At 39.9% G+C, this 22,474-nt stretch overlaps 1 long non-coding RNA gene across 1 annotated transcript in view; it reads left to right on the top strand.

Moving 5' to 3' along the window:
* Window positions 1-7,908: 7,908 nt before the first annotated feature.
* The window catches only part of LOC126933946 (uncharacterized), a 61,155-nt gene continuing 46,589 nt past the window's right edge, over window positions 7,909-22,474 (top strand). The window contains exons 1-2 of the long non-coding RNA XR_007718775.1: window positions 7,909-9,437; window positions 9,602-9,667. This is a non-coding gene — a long non-coding RNA (uncharacterized LOC126933946). The remainder of the gene's footprint in view (window positions 9,438-9,601; window positions 9,668-22,474) is intronic.

Genomic DNA, 22,474 nt, shown 5'->3' with positions numbered 1-22,474 from the left:
TGAGATTTTTCTTCTTTATTGAAAGGTAAAATATTATGACATTTCTGGGATGGTTTTCATCATACTGATTACCCTCGTTTATTTATCAATTACCATTTGGTAGTGACTTCAGCTTTTTTTGGAATTAGAAAAAGATACATTTGTGCATGTGAATTTTGTGTGCTTGTCCACTTATTTTCTTTGGATAAATTTCTAGAAGAGAATTCTGCAATAAAAAGCATACATATTTTAAGGGTTTTTGGATACATATTAGAACATGTACTTCCACCATTTGATTATTGATCAGTTGCAAATAACCAAAACCAACATGGCCAGTTTAAACGGAAAGGAATTTATTACTAATTGTTTGGTGTTTACAATTGTTGGAGGGCTAGAGGACCTGTCTTTAGGCTAAGCTTCTACGGAAACAACTAGTCCTTGGAATTTAATTACCTGTGCCACGATTAAGAAAGCAGCCAGTTCTGCCATATCAGGAGGCTGCTGGTAGTAAACCCTAACTTCTTCCACTAAAATCGATACCACCAAACAAATACCTTATCATGGTCACCAAGGATGGTGCATAGAGGCCCCTGGAGTTGTGGCAAGGTAGCAGTCTCAAGTTCCACAGCATTATGCCATAGCTAAATTACCCTCTGGAAGCATTCATTCCTGGATATTAAAGGCTTTGGAAAAGTAAAGCCCAAAGCTGCAGGCACAGGAAGCAGATTTTTTGGGGGCATTTTTCAGTGGAAAAGTGAGAATGTCAGCTCTACTTTCTGCCCTTGGATTCTGGACCAATGTTTTCTAGTAAGAAAGAAAGAATGCCCTATATTAGTTGGTGGTTCAGAGCACACAATGCAACTGTAGGATAGCACCTTAACTGTACAAGGTTGTTGTTTATCAGTTAGTGCCACAACTGAGGTTTCAATAGGACATTCTGGTATTCTTTAAGTGGCGTTCCATTGTCTCACTTGCTCTACTATAAAATCAATTCCTTAATCAGAAGCATTGTTGGACACTGTGTTTGTGACTGTTGCATTCATTAAGTCATGGAGAGTTATTGGCAGAAGCAAAGTAGGCAGCAAAGTAAACATTCAGATCCATATGTCTCCATGCCAGGGAAGACATTGCTGCCCCTGCCATTTTGGAAGGGATCCAGTTCTAACTGATCTGCTACTTAGTGGTTGGCTGGACCCTTCCTTTGAGCTATGAGGCCAGCTAGATCAGCCTTGGGAAAGGCAATCTATATGCTGTCTTCATTCATGCTACTATGGCTACTTAATTCATGAGTCCATGGCAAAGCATTAGGGTAGTTGGGGAAAGGCATCATGGACACCCACAGGATACTCATCTTTTTCTCCTGATTATTGAGAACATCCTTCTCAAGAAGACCTTTTGAAGAAGATTCACTTCTCACACTGAGTCTGTTGTAATGTATGCACTCCTATACCTGCTCTCCAAACTCCCTTGTTACTAATCCATCACTCTTGGTTTTTCCAAACTTTTGACCATATGGCAGAACCATTAACCATCTCCCATGAATCAGTATAGATCTGTACCTTTGGTTATTTCTCTTTCTAGACAAGGTACAAAGCAAAACCAAACCAAACCAAATGAGAAGTGCTACTTGAAGTTCTGCCTAATGGGGGGCTTCCTTTTCCATCATTTTTGGGGGGTGCTGTTGCAATCGGAAAAGCTGACTCAAGATTGTTACTCATATTATCATGTAGAATGGACTGTAAACCAAGTTACTTTTTTGTTATTTTCTTTTTAACCAACTGTCCATACTGAACTCCCCATGAGGCTTGAGCCTGACATACTTGAAGACTGGGCACATGGAACTTCATGGTGTGAAGACTCAGACAACATTTGGTTCTGGATGGTCAACTCAGGGCACAAGGTTACTTGTTGCCCCATAATCAGGTTTTTTGTCTACCAGGATCCAGAAGGAAGCCAAGATCTGTTTCTCAAAAGAACAGTAATTATGTTCTTGGGAATGTAACTTGGCTTCAAAGTCCTATGAACCTTGACTGTTTATTTCCCTACCAGGGTTTGCCATGGGCTCTGTCCAATATTCCACTCTGCCCTAGACACTTCAAGCACAATGGGATCTGCTGTATCTGAAGGTCCAAATGTTTGCAGCTGTTGGGCCATCTCAAGAGCCTTCTCTCTTTCTGGGCCTCCCTAAGAGGTGGTGCCCTTATGAGTTACATGGTGAATGGATCGAAGCAGCACAAATGAATATGGTATCTATTGCCTCTAAAGTTCAAAGAAGCCACATTCTTTGGGGTAATGGGTTCATGATGCAGCACATTTTCTTGCACTTGGGAGAGGCTTCTCTGATACGTCCCAGAAAACTAGAGCGGATGAGCTTTGGATATGGGGGCAAGTCTTTGGATTTTTATCTCCTATTCTCTGGTACTCCTGTGTCTTACCAAGGGACCTAGGATAACTACTATCAACTACTATCAACATTCCATCTTATGCCATGGTGAAATGATCAAGGTATCTGTGGGACAAATTATGAAAAAGTCAGAACAGACGTAACCCTGAGATCAGATGGTGATGGTGTACTTCTTCCAGGTGAAAGCAAATTGCTTCTAGTTAGTTATAGTTATTGAGAAAGAAAAAGTTTGTCAGATTGACAGATGTATACTAGGTACCAGGATCTGTTGGTTTGCTTCAGTAACAAGATGACTTTAGGAACAGAAAGAGCAGTTGACATTACCATCTGATCAAGTTTGCAATAATCCAACATCATTTTTCAAGGCCTATCTTCCTTTTTTATAGAATAAATAGGTGAATTCAATAAGGATGAGGTGAGAATAAACCCTCTTGAACCTTTTGGGTTTGTAATGGTGGGTCCTATCTCCATCATTCCACCTGTCATGTATGGTAGCATTACTTTTGGTTTGTTATTTTCCATGAAGACATGGCTTGAGAATACAGTTCCAAAGGTTCCCACCTGGCCCTTCTTTATGCTGTGGTTCAATTTCCCAGCATATCTGTTCCAGCTATACACTTGGGAATAGAGATCCTAACCACAGGATGGGCTTAAAGACCTACTCTCACCTCATCTTCATTACACTTCAGTTGATTGGTGGACCACAATGGCATTCTGGGTCTCCAGGAATTGATCTTCGCTCAGATCCAGTATCTCATAATCCTTGAAAGATGTATTTTTCTTTTCTTTTCTTTTCTCTTCTTTCTTTTCTTTAGACAGAGTCTCACCTTGTCACCCAGGCGAGAATGTAGTGGTGCAATCTTAGCTCACTGCAACTTCTGCCAGTCAGGTTCAAGAGATTCCTCTGTCTCAGCCTTCCGAGTAGTTGGGATTACAGGCATGCACCACCACATCCAGCTAAGTTTTGTATTTTTACTAGAGACGAGGTTTCACCACGTTGGCCAGGCTGGTCTCAAACTCTTGACCTCAGGTGATCTGCCTGCTTCTGCCTCCCAAAGTGCTGGGATTACAGGCATGAGCCACTATGCTCGGCCTGAGGATATTTCTTTCCTCAATGCACAGCCAACTAAATCAGAAGTTATAGGCTCTTCAAAGGGATGCAAGAAGAATGCATACAGCATATGTTTGTGTATTATGATAGCCTCTTTCCGCATCCAGATTCCCTGCATATAAGGGTTCTTGCATACAGAGTATCCAGATTCTCTGCATACAAGGGTTCTTGCTTTGTGAACAAATTTAGTCTGAAAGTGGAAAAAGCTGATCTGACTCCACATCTTGCTGCTCCAGTTGGACATCTGTTAACCAAATTTAGAGGGTTTTCTTGGAGCTTGAGGTGGAGTGACATACAGTTTAAGTAGGATCATAGTGGGCTCCCAATTCATTTCAGTCTGAGGGGCCCCTTCTTTATGAGCTCCTGCCAAAGAACCCATCATGTCACAGTAATTTGATTGTCATCTTGGCTGTATTTGGTTATCATGGTGGCCACGCCTCTTACTTAGCAGTTGAAGGGCTGTTGCTTGGCCTCTATAAATCTGAGATCTCATGATGCCTGGTGAAACCAGCTAGCCCATTTTGTTGGCAGCATCCCTCACTTTTCTGTCTCGCATGCAGATACAGTCACTACAATATAGCATTTTCTGAGGCTTTGGAAATGTCCCTTGGCAATACATGTCTGAATGCCTTTGTGAGTGGGAACTCTGCTGGGTTTCTCTGGAAATGTAGTGAAAGGGGAGCTGGGTGAGTCTCATGCAATAAATCCACTCCATGATTACCATATTTTTATGTCTTTCTATTTCTTTCCACAGTGTACCAAAAATCATTTTTTTGTTTTTATTTTGTTTTTGTTTTTGCCTAGTATACGACTGAACCAACCAGCCCAGCTGCTTGAGACAGCACAATGAATCTTCGGCAAGTGCACTTATATTAGTAAATCTGGCCCAAGATCAAGTGCTATCTCTCCCTCCACGGTCTGGCCCTCTCACAGTTCATTTCCACACTTTTCTCCAAGTTTCTGATCGTCTCAGTTAGAAAACCTTACAACTCTTTAACTCTTTTCCATTCGTTTGGCATGTAAACCTCCATCTCCTTGGTGGGATGATGCTCCCCGTCTCATCTCCACTCTTCCCCATTATCTAGTTACAGCCTTGGAAGGAATACAGATAGTAGGCAGGGAGCGAGGAGAACTGGCATCTTCTTAAAAAATAACAACCCCGGGAGAGGTCATTACAGCGTCCTCAATCAAGGCAGGAACCGCCTCCCTCCACAGTGGAGGAGGACCTACATCTCTTGGCAAGGGTTCTCGGGATTGAGGTAACTTGGAGTCATTCAAGTCCACCCAAAATTCCCTATGCCGATTCTTGGGATTCCTCCATTTGCAGTCAATTCTCTAACACTTATATAAGAGACATTGTGAGGCTGTCAATTACTATAATTTAACAACCATCAGGCCCAGATTCTGCTCCAATTTTGGGTTATTCTAGGCCTGCTACAAGAAAAGAGATTATTTTAGGGTCCTCTGACCATGCCCGGAATGCGGCATGTCTTTCTTTAAGCTCTCTAGCTGATTAGAAGGCTCTAGTCCATCACCCCACAGCCCCTGCATTCCTATTTCTGATGGCACTGGCTTGTGTAAATAGGCATTCAGTTGTCCAGAGCTTTGCCTTCCCAGGTGACCACAGATGACAATTTATGTGAATGTTTTGTCATTGCTTACTGTGAACTACAGTGTCTTGTCCTTTTATATTAACAGGATCTAATCCCAGATTCCCACTCTCTGAGTGTTACTCAGTACTTGGTGGGGACCAGTTACTCAACAGATTAGCATTTAGTTACAGACAAAAGAAGCCATCTCGGGTAGATTAATCTGAAGGGTATTGTATTTATCACTGTGTTAAGTGTCTTTCAAAATCATTATAATGGTGGTGGATGATGTTCCAGCTAAGCTCCCAGGAATAATTTGTAAGGTCTAGGATCGCCATTTTTCCATTGTGATTGAGAAAGTAATTTTTTTTACCACTGCAGCAAAGTCTATTTCAACAACCAGGTCGGTGCCACACAGGTTAATGTCTTTACCTGATGAGTGTTTATGATTGGTGGATCCTAAATCACATTCATATCTTAGCTACAAGGAATATGGGTGACACAACTTTGAGCTTTGCAGCCTCTGCAGTAGAGGAAGGAACACTAGGAGGGAGTTGACATGGATACTGAAAGAGACAAACAACAGTCTTTACCTTGGGTTTGGAAGTTAGGGTTTCCTCAAACTTTCCCCTTATTAGATATTAGCATCCTTTAAATTTTGGTCAGTTTAGTTAATGAAGCTATTTTCTTGTTATTTTAACTTGCACTTTATTAGTTGAATGCTTTATCCAATTCTGGTGTTTCTTCTTCTTATTTTTTTTTTAATTTCTGTTCATTTTCTCTATTTAGGTGTGTCTATTTCTACCATATTGATTTATAAAAGCTTTTTAAATATTTTATCTTTTTGAAAGATGGTCGTGGCAAAGTTTTAAATTTTTTTTACATACTCAAACATTTTACTTTTTTTCTGTCATGGCTACTGCTTTTGGAGTTTAATTTTAAAGGTTCTTCTCTACTTTATGATTATGGAAATATTCAGTAATTTTTTGGGTACAGATTTTGGCTTTATTTTTACATTAAGGACTTAATCCATTTGTAATGTGTTTTGGAATATAATATGGATTCAGAGTCCAACTTTGTGTTTTCCAAATAGTAATCCAATCATCCTCACACTATTTGGATCATCTGTTCCTTATCACTGACTGAAGGTGTTACTTTATCATATGCTGAATTCCTATATGCACCTGAGTCTGAATCGCCTATTCTCTTTCGTTGATCTTTCTGTTTCTGGATCTGTATCACACTTTAGCATTCTTGTTTCTAAAATGTGCTGTGGTTATACTAATAGGTTAACTCGTGTCAATGCAATTTAGGAATTTTTTGTCAAGAATTTAAAAATTCCATCAGTATTTTGATTTGGAAATTAACAAAAACTGTGGATCAACCCATACATATTTGATGTTTTCTTTCTTAGGAATATGGGAGGTGGTAATGCTTGATGATTAAGGGTATGAGCTGTGTGAGAAACTCATCCATTTGGGTTCCGGCTCTGCCAGGATTTATACTGTGAGGTCTCCAGCAAGTACTGCATCTTTTTAATTGTTAGTTTTCTCATCTGTAACATGGGAAGAAATATTGCAGCTACTAAAAAGTTGTGGTGAGGATTAATGAACGGGTACTTGTAAAACTCTCAGAAGAGTACCTGGAGCAAAGTTAGGCTGAAAATGTAGTACCAGCATGTCCTGCCAACATTCTTGATGAATATGATGATACTACTTTTTAAGACAGTATTAGTCTGTTCTCATGCTGCTAATAAAGACATACTCCATTTCCCAAAAAGTCCCTCATCTCCATCTGAAACCACCTCAGCCTTGGCTTCATTGTCCATATCACTATCAGCATGTTGGTCAAAGCCATTCAACAAGTCTCTAGAAAGTTCCAAACTTTCCCACATTTTCCTGTCTTCTTCTGAGCCCTCCAAACTGTTCCATCCTCTGCCTGTTACCCAGTTCCAAAGTCGCTTTCACATTTTCAGGTGTCTTGACAGTAGCACCCCACTCTACCAGTACCAATTTACTGTATTAGTCTGTTCTCACACTGCTAATAAATTACCTGAGACTGGGTAATTTGTAAAAGAAAGAGGCTTAATTAACTCACAGTTCCACACGATTGGGGAGGCCTCACAATCATGACTAAAGGTGAATGACGAGCCAAGTCATGTCTTACATGGTGGCAGGCAAGAGAGGGATGTGTGGGGGAACTACCCTTTATAAAACCATCAGAACTCATGAGACTTATTTGCTATCATGAAACAGCATGAGAAAAACCTGCCCCCATAATTCCATCTCCTCCCACCAGGTCCCTCCCACAACAGGTAAAGATTATTGGGTGGGGACGCAGAGCCAAACCATATCAAAGGCATACAGTAGAATGTTGTATCTTCATTCATTCAGGTGATGAACAATTCTTCATTACATTTATTTCTTGGTATTTTGTTATTGCTGTTGTGTGCCAAATAGCAGAGAAAACACCACACTTTGGAAGATGTATAAGATTAAAAGTTCGATAAATTATATTATGTCTCTGTTTTTGGTTTAGAAAATCTAGTTTTAATCTATCTTACATTATGAAGCCTGAAAGTAATAGAAGATAATACTATTCAGAACTCCACATTCTGGTCAATGCTTAATTGTCTCTTTAAAGCCTTACTTCTTCACTGGGCTGCAAGTTCCCTGGGCTGCTATGACCTCTTCCACTGCCATGTGTCCCCTATGGGCCTGGGTCTAGTATGTGCTCAATACATATTTGCATGAACAAATAAATGGCTTCACCTGGACATCTCTTCAAAAGCATCTAATTTGCCTCTTTTTTCTCACCTTTACAGACTTCCAGCTACGTCAAGCTTCTTGTTCTTTCCTGAACACTCCAAGATACTTATTCCTCTGTGCCTTTTCACATGCTATTTCTTCTTGGTGTCAGGTCTTTGTACCTCTCTGTCAACTGGAAGACTGTCATCCAAAGACTTTCCACAAGAAAACTTTCCAGAGGGGTCACTGGCAGTGTGAATCACTCCCTCACTTAGGCTGATAACATTTTCCAGTTGACCTCTTGGTGATTTTGAACCTTATTTGTGTGTGCCCACATCTGCCTTCCCATGTAGATTCTGCCCAGCACAGTTCCTGGCATACGGGTATAGAATAAATGCATGAAGCTCAGTTCTGCCCTTTGACTGAGGACTGAGAATGGTGATACATTTGTCTGGTTCAGAGGGGAGCAAACATTTTCAATACTACTCTTTTATAGTCTCCTCAGAACACTTTCTTACAGTTAAAATTCTACAATAGGCAATCCTACAAGGTGGCAATGGAAAGGAAGAATGCCTCCTGTATTCCAGTGATCATATTGTTTTGTTAAAAAGCCCAAGTTGCTAGTGGTTGGAACAAGATGGCAGAATACAAGGCTCCACTGATCATCTCCCTGGCAATTACACCAACTTAACAACTATCTACAAAATAAAGCACCTTCATAAGAACGAAAAATCAGGTGAACAGTCAAGTATCTGGTTTTAACTCTCTATTACTGAAAGAGGCACTGAAGAGGTAGAGGTAGAAACGAGTCTTGGATCACGAGTGCTACCCTTCCCCCATCCCTCGACAGTAGTAGCATGGTGCAGAGTGTTTCTGTGTGCTGGGAAGAGGGACAGCACAGCAACTGTGAGGCATTAATCTCAATGCTGCCTTATTATAACAGAAGACAAAACTGGGCCATACTCAACTGAGGCTCATCCAAGGAGGAAGTATTGAAACCAGCCCTACACAAAGCGGAATCACCAATTCCAGTGGTCTGAAATTGAGTTCCCACAAGCCTTGCTCCTGTGGGCTAAAGGGCTCTGTGGCTGCAAATAAACTTGAAAGACAGTCTGGGCCACAGGGACTGCAACACCTAGGAGTGCCCTCATGCTGAACTGGATCAATAGACAGCGGACTAGGGGGCACGTGACCTACTGATACACCAGCTGGGGCAGCTAAGGAATGCTGGCATCACCGTTCCCCTAGCCTCAAGCTGCACAGCTCATAGCTCTAAAAGATACCACTTCCCTCTGCTTGAGGAGAGGAGAGGGAAGATTGAGGAAGGCTTTATCTTGCATCTTGGGTACCAGCTCAGCCACAGCAGGATAGGGCACTGGTTAGAGTCACGAGGCCCCTTTCCAGGCCCTAGCTCCTGGATGACATTGCTAGACACATAGACACATCCTAGGCCAGAAGAGAACCTACTGCCTTGAAGAGAAGGACCCAGTCTTGGCAGCATTCATCACCTGTTAACTGAAGAGCCCTTGGGCCTTGAATAACCAGCAGTGACACTCAGGTACCATGTCAAGGGCCTTGGGTGAGCCTCAGAGACTTGCTGGCTTCAGGTGAGACTCAGTACATTCCCAGCTGTGGTGGCTATGGGGCGAGACTCTTTCCATTTGAGAAAGGCAGAAGGAAAAGTAAAGGGGTCCTTGTCTTGCACCTGTGGTAGCAACTCGGTCACAGGGGGATAGAGCACCAAGCAGGCTCTTGTGTTCTTTGATTCCAGGTCTTGACTCTTGGACAGCATTTCTGGACCTGCCCTGGGCCAGAGGGGAGCCCATTGCCCTGAAGGGTGAGTTCCAGACCAGGCAGCCTTCACCACAAGCTGACTGAAGGCCTTTTGGGTCATAAGGGAACATCGGTGGTAGTCTGGCAGTATCCCTGTGGGCCTGTGGTGACAGTGGCCATAGGTAGAGACCCCTTTGCTTTTGGAAGGAGGAGGGAAGAATGAGAAAGACTGTATCTTTTGGTTTCAGTGCCAGTTCCACCACAGTACAATAGAACACCAGATAGATTTCTAAAGGTTTTGATTCTAGCCCCTGACTCCCTGGTGGCACCTCTGGACCCACCTGGGGTCTAGGAGATCTCACCAGCCTGAAGGGAAAGACATAAGCCCAGATGGCTTTACCACCTGCTGATTGTAGAGCCCCAGGGCTTTGAGCCTGGGAATGGTTATAGGAGGCCCTGGACAAGACTCAGTGCTATGTTGGCTTCAAACGTGACCCAACATAGTCCTAGTGGTGGTGGCCACAGGGTGCTGGTCTCACTCCACCCCCAGCTTCAGGTGGCTGAGCAGACAGTGAGAGAGAGAGAGAGACTCCATTTGTTTGGGAGAAAGTAAGAGAAGAAAAGAGTCTGCCCGGTAATACAGATAATTCTTTCAGATCTTGTCCAAGACAATCAAGGTTGATTCTTCTACGAGTCTGCAAGAGCTACAGAATTACTGGGCTTAGGATGTCCCTAAATCAGATACAGCTTAGATCACAACACCCGTGTCTTTTTGAATATCTGAAAAGTCTTCCCAAGAAGGACAGGTTCAAACAAGCCTAGACTGTGAAGACTACAATAAATACCAAACTCATCAAATCCCCAGGTGAACATCTACATGTATCAAGGCCATCCAGGAAAACATGACCTCATCAAATGAACTAAACAAGGCACCAGAGACCAATCTTGGACAAGATCTGAAAGAATTCTCTGGATTAACAGGCAGAAACTCTTGGTTTTTTCCCCTTACTTTCTCTGAAACAAATGCAATCTCTCTCTCACGGTCTGTGCTGAGCCACCTGAAGCTGGGGGTGGAGGGACACAAGCACCATGTGGCCACCACCACTAGAACTATGCTGGGTCACATTTGAAGCCAGTACAGCACTGAGTCTTGCCCAGAGCCTGCTGTAACCACTCCCAGGTTATGGATTATGTTCTCGCAAGGCCCCGAGACTCTGAAATAAGTAACCTTTCAGGCAGATAATTTGAAATAGCTGTTTTGAGAAAACTCAATTAAATTCAAGGTATCAGAGGGAAGGAATTCAGATTTCTATCAGATAAATTTAACAAAGAGCTTGAAATAATTAAAAAAGAATCAAGCAGAAATTTTGGAGCTGAAAAATGCAATATGCATACTGAAGAATGCATCAGAGTTTTTTAGTAGCAGACTTGATCAAGCAGAAGAAAGAATTAGTGAGTTTGAAGATGGGCTATTTGAAAATACACAGTCAGAAAAGACAAAAAAAAAGTTAAAAAAATGAAGCATGTCTACAGGATCTAGAAAGCCTCAAAAGGGCAAATCTAAGACTTATTGTTTAAAGAGGAGATAGAGAAAAAGACAGGTGTTCTTCAAAGGGATAATAACAGAAATCTTCCCAAACTTAGAGAAGGATATCGGTGTTCCAGTACAAGATGGTTATAAAACACCAAGCAGATTTAACCTAAAGGCATTTAATAATCAAACTCCCAAAGGTCAATATGCAGAAAGGATCCTAAAAACAATAAGAAAAAATAAATAAATAACCTATAGATTCACTCCAATACATCTGGCAGCAGACATTTCGGTGGAACTGTTTTAGGCCAGGAGAAAGTGGCATGACATATCTAAAGTGCTGAAGAGAAACAGCTTTTACCCTAGAATAGTATATCCGGTGAAAATATCCTTCAAACATGAAGAAGAAATGAAGATTTTCCCAGACAAATAAAAGCTGAAGAATTTCATCAACACCAGACCTGTCCTATAAGAAATGCTAAAGGGAGTATTTCAGTCAGAAAGAAAAAGACGTTAATGAATTTTTTAGTAGAGACAGGGTTTCATCATGTTGGCCATGCTAGTCTTGAACTCCTGACCTCAGGTGATCCGGCCACAATAAGAAATCATCTGAAGGTGCAAAACTCACTGATAATAGTAAGCACACAGAAAAACACTGAATATTATAACACTGTAACTATAGTGTGTAAAGTACTCTTATCTTTTTTTTTTTTTTTTTTTTGAGATGGAGTCTCGCTCTGTTGCCCAGGCTAGAGTGCAGTGGCACGATCTCGGCTCACTGCAAACTCCGCCTCCCGGGTTCACGCTATTCTCCTGCCTCAGCCTCCCAAGTAGCTGGGACTACAGGCACCTGCCACTACGCCTGGCTAATTTTTTTGTATTTTTAGTAGAGACGGGATTTCACTGTGTTAGCCAGGATGGTCTCGATCTCCTGACCTCATGATCTGCCCCCCTTGGCCTCCCAAAGTGCTGGGATTACAGGCATGAGCCACCATGCCCAGCCTAAGTACTCTTATCTTAAGTAGAAAGACAAAAGAAGAACCAATCAAAAATCATAACTACAACAACGTTTCAAGACATAGTAAGATATAAATAGAAACAACAAAAAGTTAAAAAGCAGAAGTATGAACCTAAGGCATAGAATCTTCATTAATACTTTTCTTTTTGCTCATGTGTTTGTTTATGTAAACAGTGTTTAGTTGTTATCAGCTTAAAATAATGGGTTACAAGATAGTATTGGCAAACTTCATGGCAACTAACACCAAAAAATATACAGCAGGTACACAAAAAATGAAAAGCAAGAAACAAAATCATATAACCTGAGAAAATCATCTTCACTGCAAGGAAAAAAGGAAAGAAAGAAAGAAGGATGAATAGACCACAAAACAACCAGAAAACACATAACAAAATGGCAGGAGTAAGTCGTTACTTATCAATAATAACATTGAATGTGAATGGACTAAACTCTCCAATCAAAAGACAGAGTGGGCCGGGCACAGTGGCTCATGCCTGTAATCTCAGCACTTTGGGAGGCCGAGGTGGCCGGATCACCTGAGGTCAGGAGTTCAAGACTAGCGTGGCCAACATGGTGAAACCCCGTCTCTACTAAAAAATATAAAAATTAGCTGGGCATGGTGGTGGGTGCCTGTAATCCCAGCTACTCTGGCGGCTGAGGCAGGAGAATTGCTTGAACCCACGTGGCGAAAGTTTCAGTGAGCTGAGATCGTGCCATTGCACTCCAGCCTGGGCGACAAGAGTGAAACTCCATCTCAACAACAACAACAAAAAGACAGAGTGGCTGAATGGATAAATGATAACAACAAGAAGAACCAATTATCAGTTGCTTATAGGAAACACACTTCACCTGCAAAGATACATACAGCTTGAAAATAAAGGGATGGAAAAATATGTTCTATGCCAATGGAAACCAATAAAAAGCAGCAGTAGCTATACTTATATCAGATAAAATAGATTTTGAGATAAAAACTGTAAGAAGAGAGCAAGAAGGTCACTATATAATGATAAAGGAGTCAATTCAGCAAGAGGACATAACAATTACTATTTGAGCTAAAGAGAGAGATAGGCCCCAATACAGTAATAGCTGGAGGCTTCAACACCCTACCTGCAGCACTGGACAGATCTTCTAGAGAGAAAATCAACAAAGAAACACTGGACTTGTTCTGTACTATAGACCAAATGAACCTTACAGATATTTACGGAACATTTCATCCAACAGCTACAGTCTACACATTCATTTCCTCAGCACATAGATCATTCTCAAGGATAGAGCATATGTTTGGTCATAAAATAAGTCTTATAACATTTAAAAAAAAACCTGAAATAGTATCAAGCATCTTCTCTGACCACAATGGAATAAAACTAGAGATCAATAACAAGAAAAATTTTGGAAACTATACGAATACGTGGAAATCAAACAATATGCTCCTGAATGACCAGTGGGTCAATGAAGAAATTAAGAAAGAAATTGAAAAATTTTTTGAAACAAATGGTAATGGAAATACAACATACCAAAACCTATGGGCTACAGCAAAAGCAATACTAAGTAGTTTATAGCTATAAGTGCCTACATCAAAAAAAGAGAAAAACTTTAAATAAACAATCCAATGATGCATCTTAAAGAACTAGAAAAGCAAGAGCAAACCAAACCCATAATTAGTAGAGGATACGAAATAATAAAGATCAGAGCAGAAATACATGAAATTGGAATAAAGAAAACAATACAAATGATCAATGAAAGCAAAAGTTGGTTTTCTTGAAAAGTTCAACAAAATTGACAAACCTTTAGCCAGACTAAGAAAAAACAAGAAGATCCAAATAAATAAAATCAGATATGAAAAGGGAGACATCACAACCGATACTGCAGAAATTCAAAGGATCATCAGAGGCTATTATGAGCAACTATATGTCAATAAACTGAAAAGTCCAGAAGAAATGGACAAATTCCTAGAGACATACAACCTACCAGGATTGAGCCATGAAAACATACAAAATCTGAACAGACCAATAACAAGTAACAAGAATGGGGAAAAACCGAAATCCTGTCCTCTAAGATTTGGAACATAACAAGGATGTCCACTGTTATTCAACATAGTCCTGGAAGTCCTAGCTGGAGTAATCAGACAAGAGAAATAAAAGGCATCCAAATTAGAAAGAAAGAAGTCAAACTATCCTTTTTGTAGATGATATGATCTTATATTTGAAAAAAACTAAAGTCACCATAAAAAATCTATTAGGACTGATAAACACATTCAGTGAAGTTGCAGGATACAAAATCAACATACAAAAATCAATAGCATTTCTATATGCCAACAGTGAACAATCTGAAAAAGAAATAAAAGTAATCCCGGCCGGGCGCAGTGGCTCACGCCTGTAATCCCAGCACTTTGGTAGGTCGAGGAGGGTAGATCACAAGGTCAGGAGTTTGAGACCAACCTGACCAACATAGTGAAACCCCATCTCTACTAAAAATACAAAAAATTAGCTGGGCGTGGCTGTGGGCGCCTGTAATCCCAGCTACTCGGGAGCCTAAGGCAGGAGAATCACTTGAACTCGGGAGGCGGAGGCTGCAGTGAGCCAAGATTGCGCCACTGCACTCCAGCCTGGGCGACAGTGCAAGACTCCATCTCAAAAAACAAAAACCAAAACAATAAAAGTAATCCCATTAATAATAGCCACAAATAAAATTAGGAATTAATCAAAGAAGTGAACAATCTCTATAATAACAACTATAAAACACTAATGAACAAAATTGAAGAAGATATCAAAAACGTAAAGATATTTTATGTTCATGGTTTGGAATAATCCATGTCATTAAAATGTCCATATTACCCAAAGCAATCTACAGATTCAGTACAATCCCTATCAAAGTACCAATGACATTCATTCAGAAATAGAAAAAAAATCCTAAAATTTATGTGGCACCATGAAAGACACGGAATAGCAAGAGCTATCCTAAGCAAAAAGAACAAAACTGAAGGAATCACATTAGCTGACTTCAAGTTATATTACGCAGCTATAGTAACCAAACCAGCATGGTGCTGGTGTAAAACCAGACACAAAAACCAATGGAACAGAATAGAGAACTCAGATACAAATCCACGCACCTACAGGAAACTCATTTTTGACAAAGGTGCCAGGAACATACACTGGGAAAGAGTGTCTTCAATAAATGATGGTAGGAAAACTGAATATCCATATGTAGTAGAATGAAACTAGACTCCTATCTCTCACCATCTACAAAAATCAAATCAAAATGAATTAAAGCCTTAGATCTAAGAGCTCAAACTATGAAACTTCTGCAAGAAAACATTGAGGAAACTCTCCAGGACATTGGTCTGGCAAAAATTTCTTGAGTAATACCCCACAAGCACAGGCAACCAAAACAAAAATGGACAAATGGGGTCACATCAAGTTAAAAAGCTTCTGCACAGCAAAAGAAACAATTAGCAAAATGAAGAGAGAACCCACAGAACTGGAGAAAATATTTGCAAACTACCCATCTCACAGGGGATTAATAACCAGAATATATAAGGAGCTCAAACAATTCTATCAGAAAATAATCTGATAAATTTATTTAAAAATTGGCAAAAGATCTAAATAGATATTTCTCAAAATAAGGTATACAAATGGCAAACAGGTATATGAAAAGGTGCTCAACATCGTTGATCATCAGAGAAATGCAAATCGAAACCAAAATGTGATATAATCTCTTTCCAGTTAAAATGGCTTATAGCCAAAAGGCAGGCAATCACAAATGCTGGGGAGGCTGTGGAGAAAAGGGAAGCCCCTGCCACTACACCGTTCGTGGGAATGTAAATTAGTACAACCACTATGGAGAACAGTTGGGAGGTTCCTCAACAAACTAAAAATAGAGCTACCATATGATCCAGCAATCCCACTGCTGGATATATACCCAAAAGAAAGGAAATCAGTATTGGAAGAGATATTTCCCATGTGTGTTGCAGCACTGTTCACAATAGGTAAGATTTGGAAGCAGCCTAAGTGTCCATCAAAAGATGAATGAATAAAGAAATGTAGCGGTTATACACAATGGAGTATAATTCAGCCATTAAAAAGAATGAGATGCTGTCATTTGCAACAACATGGATGGAACTGGAGATCACTATGCTATAGTGAAATAAGCCAGGCACAGAAAGCAAACATCACATATTCTCAATTATTTGTGGGATCTAAAAATCAAAACAAACTCATGGACATAGAGTAGAAGGATGGTTACCAGAGGCTGGGAAAAGAGTGGGGGATTGTGGGGGAGTTGAAGATGGTTAAATGGGTACAAAAAAAAAAAAAAAAAAACAGAAAGAATGAATAGGGCCTAGTATTTGATGGCACAATAGCGTGTCAATAATAATTTCATTGTACATTTTAAAATAACTGGAAGAGTATAACTGGATTGTTTGTAAACCAAAAGATAAATACTTGAGGGGATGGGTACCCCACTTTCCATAATGTGATTATTACTCCTTGCATACCTGTATCAAAACATCTAATGTACCCCACAAATATACACACCCACTATGTACCCACAAAATTAAAATTAAAAAATTTTTAAAAATCCAAAAAAGTATAAGTTGCAAACTGAATGTTTTTAGGCATGATTTAAATGTGAAGAAAGCAATTTCTTTTTTTTTTTGACACGGAATCTCGCTTTGTGGCTGGAGTACAGTGGCACGATCTCAGTTCACTGCAACCTCTGCCTCCCGGGTTGAAGCCATTCTCCTGCCTTAGCCTCTTGAGTAGCTGGGATTACAGAAGCCTGCCACCACGCATGGCTAATTTTTGTATTTTTAGTAGACACGGGGTTTCACTATGTAGGGCTGGTCTTGAACTCCTGACCTTGTGATTCACCCACCTTGGCCTCCCAAAGTGCTGGGATTACAGGTGTGAGCCACCGCACATGGCAGAAGAAAGCAGTTTCTATATTGGAAGAACATGGGCCAACTATACAAAGGATGAAATTCCTTAAGAGAAAAGGGTGGGTGGAGGAACAAAAAATCATGCACAGCACTGAAGAGCGTATTTGGTCATCTGCTTTGTCACCTTCAGATAATGGAATCAGAGGATAAGCATCATGATGCATCATACAGAGTCTCCTTTCACATACAGTTATGAAAATGGGGATGGCATTTCATTTCCTGAAATGCATCAATGCAGGTTAGATAACTCATGAAATATAACTTCAGTTTTCAGGACAAGGTTTTAGTGAACAAGACAATCTAACATATTATTTTATTAATTTTAAAAGCTTTTCCCCCAATAGAGGTGAATACATTGTTTAAGCAAGTCAATAGAAAAAAAAAATCCAGCTGTCAATAATAGGTTATTTTAGAGACACAGCAGAAAGAGTACAATAGTGTTCCTCCAACTGGAAGCTGAGGACATTGGGGTAAATTAGAACAGAGGAAATGTTAGGGGTAGGTATTTGGAAGGGACAGTGGTTGATGGCAGTTTTAGAACAGAAGATCGCTTAAAGGGACCTAGGAGGGTCTTAGGTTGGCAGAATAGTTAAGGTGACCCACGCGTCGGGCTGGACGGCTCCAAGAGAGGCAGATGAAGCACATGGACAAGTGAGGGTTCTCATCTTCTAGTGGCAAGACAGGGCTCATAAAGCCACAGCACCCATGGTGGGGTTGACACATCTATAGTCTTTCACAATGAAGACAGAGAAATAAGCACGTATGTTTTTTTAAATATTATTTTATTATTATCATTGTCATTTGGCTGTGAGACTCCATGGTATATTGCATAGCTTTGGAGTCTACTGCCAGGTTTCAAATTCTGGCCCCACTTCTTCCTGGGACAAATGACTAAATCTTTCAGTCTGTTTTCTCACGGGTGCAATGGGACTGTAAAACCGGGGCTGTAACAAGGATGAAATGAACTAACATTTGTAACGCACAGAGCCCATATAACCGCTATTATTTTGTTTATTTTTATTAGGTATAAACTTATTATGTATAGATTATGTATTTAGCATAGTACATATTTTATGTATTATACATACATAAATAGTTGATGTATCATACTTGCCATTAATTTTGTGCTCTGTTCCAGTGTAGGGTTATGATTACATAAGGACTTTTTACATATTCAGAAGCGCTGACACTGGGCCCTTACTTTTAACTTTTTGTGAAATTCGGTATGATAGGGTCTAAGTTTTCCTAGTGTTTAAATGTTGAAATATACATTTCATAAGGAAGGAAGTAACATATGCTTTTGTTCATTTAATTTTATTTGAATTTTGAAAAGATATCTTAGATTTTCTTTTTTAATATTCCTTCAGCTGTCATTCAACAAGTGTCTACTGAGTGCTTCCTGTGTGCCAGGCACTGTTCTAGATGCTTGGGAGACAGAGATTCTTGCCCTCCTAAAAGACTTCTGAAAACCTAAAGAACAACTTGGTAGCTTATTTTTTATAAGCAATTTCCCAGATATGGGGACTCAAAAAATTCTGGGAGAGCCAGGTACAGTGGCTCATGTTTGTAATCCCAGCCCTTTGGGAGGCCTAGGTGGGCAGATCACTTGAGGTCAGGAGTTCTAGACCAGCCTGGCCAACATGGCAAAACCTCTTCTCTACTAAAAATACAAAAATTAGCTGGGCTTGGTGGTTGCCTGTAATCCCAGCTACTTGGGAGGCTAAGGCAGCAGAATTGATTGAACCTGGGAGTTAGAGGTTGCAGTAAGCTGAGATTGCGTCACTGCACTCTAGCCTGGGGAACACAGGGAGATTCCGTCTCAAAAAAAAAAAAAAAAAGTTCTGGAAGAGAACATATTTCACAAGATATGATGCATAGTTCCCTTCTCCCAAATGATGTGTAGATGTGGGATGAATGAAACCAAATCTTTATGTTGCATTTTGTGTCATAAAAGTTACCCAGATACATAGGTCATTATCAGATGCTGAAATTCAGGGTCTACCCTTGTGGAAATAAACATACAGAAAATGAGGGGTGTGAAAATAAGACAAAAAAATAATCCTGGAAGACTGCCCAGACAATAATTAAGCAAAATAATAGAAAAATATAAAAGACTTAAAATTTGTTACAAATAAGAATAAACCATTTTAATGAAGTCCAGGGTCCCCGATTTCTTAGTATAAAAATCAGGGATTACAGTTCATTGAAAATCAGAAGAGAAGAAAAAACCTAACGTGTATATAGTGTTTATAATCTATGCGTTGCCCATATTCAATCTTATTTAATCTTCACTCGCAACTTTGAGGAGGATTTTATCTTCTTCACTTAATGGAAGAGAACAGAGAACTGGAGGAGGTGGTAACTTCCTCCAGTTGTATTCCAACTGGGCTTACCCAGTTGGAATATGCTGGAGAGAAGGCGTGAACTTATCCTATTTGGTTGCAGATCCTAAACATATCTTTGACAAATAACGTGCAATCCCATGGGCTCCAAAAATCGTATTTGGCTCTGAAAATGATTCATTCTCAATATATCATAGTTCTATATTCTTAATGCAACCATCTACCCTCAAGAAAACGTTCCCATTCTCCTTCAGGTCGGGACTGAACTAGCTATCGGGCCAGCACATTCTTCACGCGCTCAGGGACTCATTCCCCAGTCTCACTCAGCACCTTTATGTTAGGTACTCTGTTAGATGTTGGTGATATAAAAATAAATAAGATGGAATCCCTACTCTCAAAGGGCTTACAGTATAATCGGGCAGAAGACAGTTACTTTAGCAAATAATTTTATGAGATGGTAAGATATGCCAATGTGATTATTATGAAACTCTTTTAATTTAGTTTTTTTCAATTAAATGCAGAAAATACTTATTAAGTGCCGACAGACCGTGTGCAAAGGAACTGGAGTTGCAGAAATAACCGAGCTCTGAAAAAGCAGTATACTACATAGGAAACAGTGCAATGAGGAGAAACATATTGATGCTTGCAGACTTGGCATTTTCACAAAGACCAGACTGGCTTTGCCTGACAGGATGTTTTAGGAAAACTTACCTGAAGATTTGTCCATGTAGTTTTTAGCAAGAACAAAATTTTCACTTGAGCTCACCAAGGGCTTAAGTGTCCTCCCCCAGGGTGTGCTCAGGTTGGGAGATCAACGGAGCTATTTTCAATTAGGACAGAAGCCACAATTTGTTTGGCTCAACCAAAATTGTCAGAGTGTTATAATAAGGTGAACTCAAAGTAACTATTATCTGGACACCAATTTAGCATATTGCTGTGCCTTTTTTTGTTGTTGTTTTTTAAGCATATGCTGCTCTAACAAAATGGCTTGTCTAAAGGCATAAAAGGATATGAAACAATATTTGGTTATGAATTGATATATCTCCAATCAGGAGACCAAGTAATATCCAGAACTATAAAATTAGATAAAAACATGCATGAGGTTAAGTGCAGCTACTATTAGATTATTGCTTTAAGATTACTTTTTTTTTTCTGGATAATTAGTCCTTTGTATCTAAAGTTTTGTTTTTTATTTTAATTTAGTTTTAACTTGTGTTAACCTGTATATTAGGCATTTAAGATCATCCATAGAATTTGAAGTCACATGCCTCCATATGTTAACCAAAATAAAAATGCTAAGATGTATCTATGGAAAATGGATTTGAAAATGTCTAAGTGTTCTAGGTAAAGCTATAAACCCTGAGTACTTTTTATAGGGTTGAAAGAGTTAATCAAAAGAAGTTTTTGAGTCAGAGAAAACTCAGTTCCATGTTAATTTCTACTAAAATGAGACCTTAAATTCTATTGAAATAGAATTTGACACAATTCAGGTCAGATTTCCTATCAACACCACCCTGAGCTCTGGGACACATCTGTCTAATTAAGGGACTTCCTTCATTAGTCATCCTGTGTCCGGCAAGCTAAATCCTAATCTGTGGAGGAAAAGCAATGAGATGTTTTAAACAATGATAAGAATATCACAAATAATCAATTTCTATGGCATTACCAGCTACCTGGTCAAGGAGAAGTCTGTAAGTGCAAGAATGTATTGTAGAACTCCAGCTCGCCTACTGGGCATTGATTCTTTGCAGTGTGCGTAGATTGCTGGGTTTAAAGAGAGATTCCTAATGATGCTCACCTTTAATTTTTCCCCTCAAATAAAGAGAAAGCGAGTTGCCCATAAAGGCCTCAGTATAAGCAAATGAGTGTTTTTATGGTTGTAAAGAAGTATTGTGAGACTTTTCACAAAACTAGGAAACCAGCAAACTGCTTGGGAGTAATTAGACGTAATCTGATGCATGCAACCTCATAAAGGAGGAAGAGCTAATTACAATTACAATGCACCGTGCTTAGAAACATATTTATTGTGCTTATTTTTAAGATGTTTACTTCACCTGAAAGAAAAGGCCTACAAAAGCATTTCCGTGTAATCAAAACACAGATCTTCTTTTACCAACCACATTTATTTGAATTTCTAAAGTTCATGGCAGATAGCATTTTAATCCACATTAACCTTTGGAATCCTTACATGTTCCAAAACTAGTGTCGCTTAAGAAAAGCACACATATTCACCCCCAGCCCTACCCACCACCTCTCTGTGCTGCCCCCACACTGGAGACAGAATGAAATACAATGATTTGACACAATAATTTAACCATAGCTTCCTCAAGAAAGGGCATCGACAGACTTATATATTCATTAAAGAATTAAACTTGCATTTAATCTTCAAAACTGAAACAAAACACAAAAGACCCCTAGAACTTTCCCAGCACACTTTCATACATGCTGCCTTCACATGGAATATTCATTACTCTCATTAAAGTAATACCAACTGGAACCATAATCTATGTTGTGCCTTTAAAATAGAAAAGTGGAGATGGATTAATAATATTCTGATTATTAAGACTTCACTTTCAGTTACTAAGAAGCAAAATAAGGCAAAAAAGTCCACCCTAAACCCCAAGTTAATTTCCTTTTAATTCTATCCAGAACGTGACTTCTGTGTTGTACAGAAGATACCTGAAATTAAAGTTTAAGTTGAAGGAAAAGGCAATTAAAAGGATTAAGCAGATGATTGTAACTTTATAAGAATTCTGGGGCGATGCATTTGTTTCTTTTAGGGCATGGCTCGTTGAGGCAGGCAACAGTGGCCGTGGTTAAGATTCTGCGCATCTCTAGCCTGTGCCGGGAAGAGGGGGGCGCACGCGCAGGTGGGCGCTTCAGAGACAGTCTGTCAGCTCCACCTGGAACGATGACAGCAGCTCCTGGCTGTCCCTGGCATTCTGACCACACAGCTTGCGGAGTTCTTTGTACAGTCAGAAGGAGAGGCCGTACCTGTGACCTCCCACGGCCTCTTCTGTGATGCAGCCTCCATCCTCTCAGTG

Source organism: Macaca thibetana, chromosome 13, assembly GCF_024542745.1.
Source record: "Macaca thibetana thibetana isolate TM-01 chromosome 13, ASM2454274v1, whole genome shotgun sequence".
NCBI classification, from domain to species: domain Eukaryota; kingdom Metazoa; phylum Chordata; class Mammalia; order Primates; family Cercopithecidae; genus Macaca; species Macaca thibetana.
Note: the sequence above shows the minus strand (reverse complement) of the source record. Positions and strands in the feature narration are given on the sequence as shown.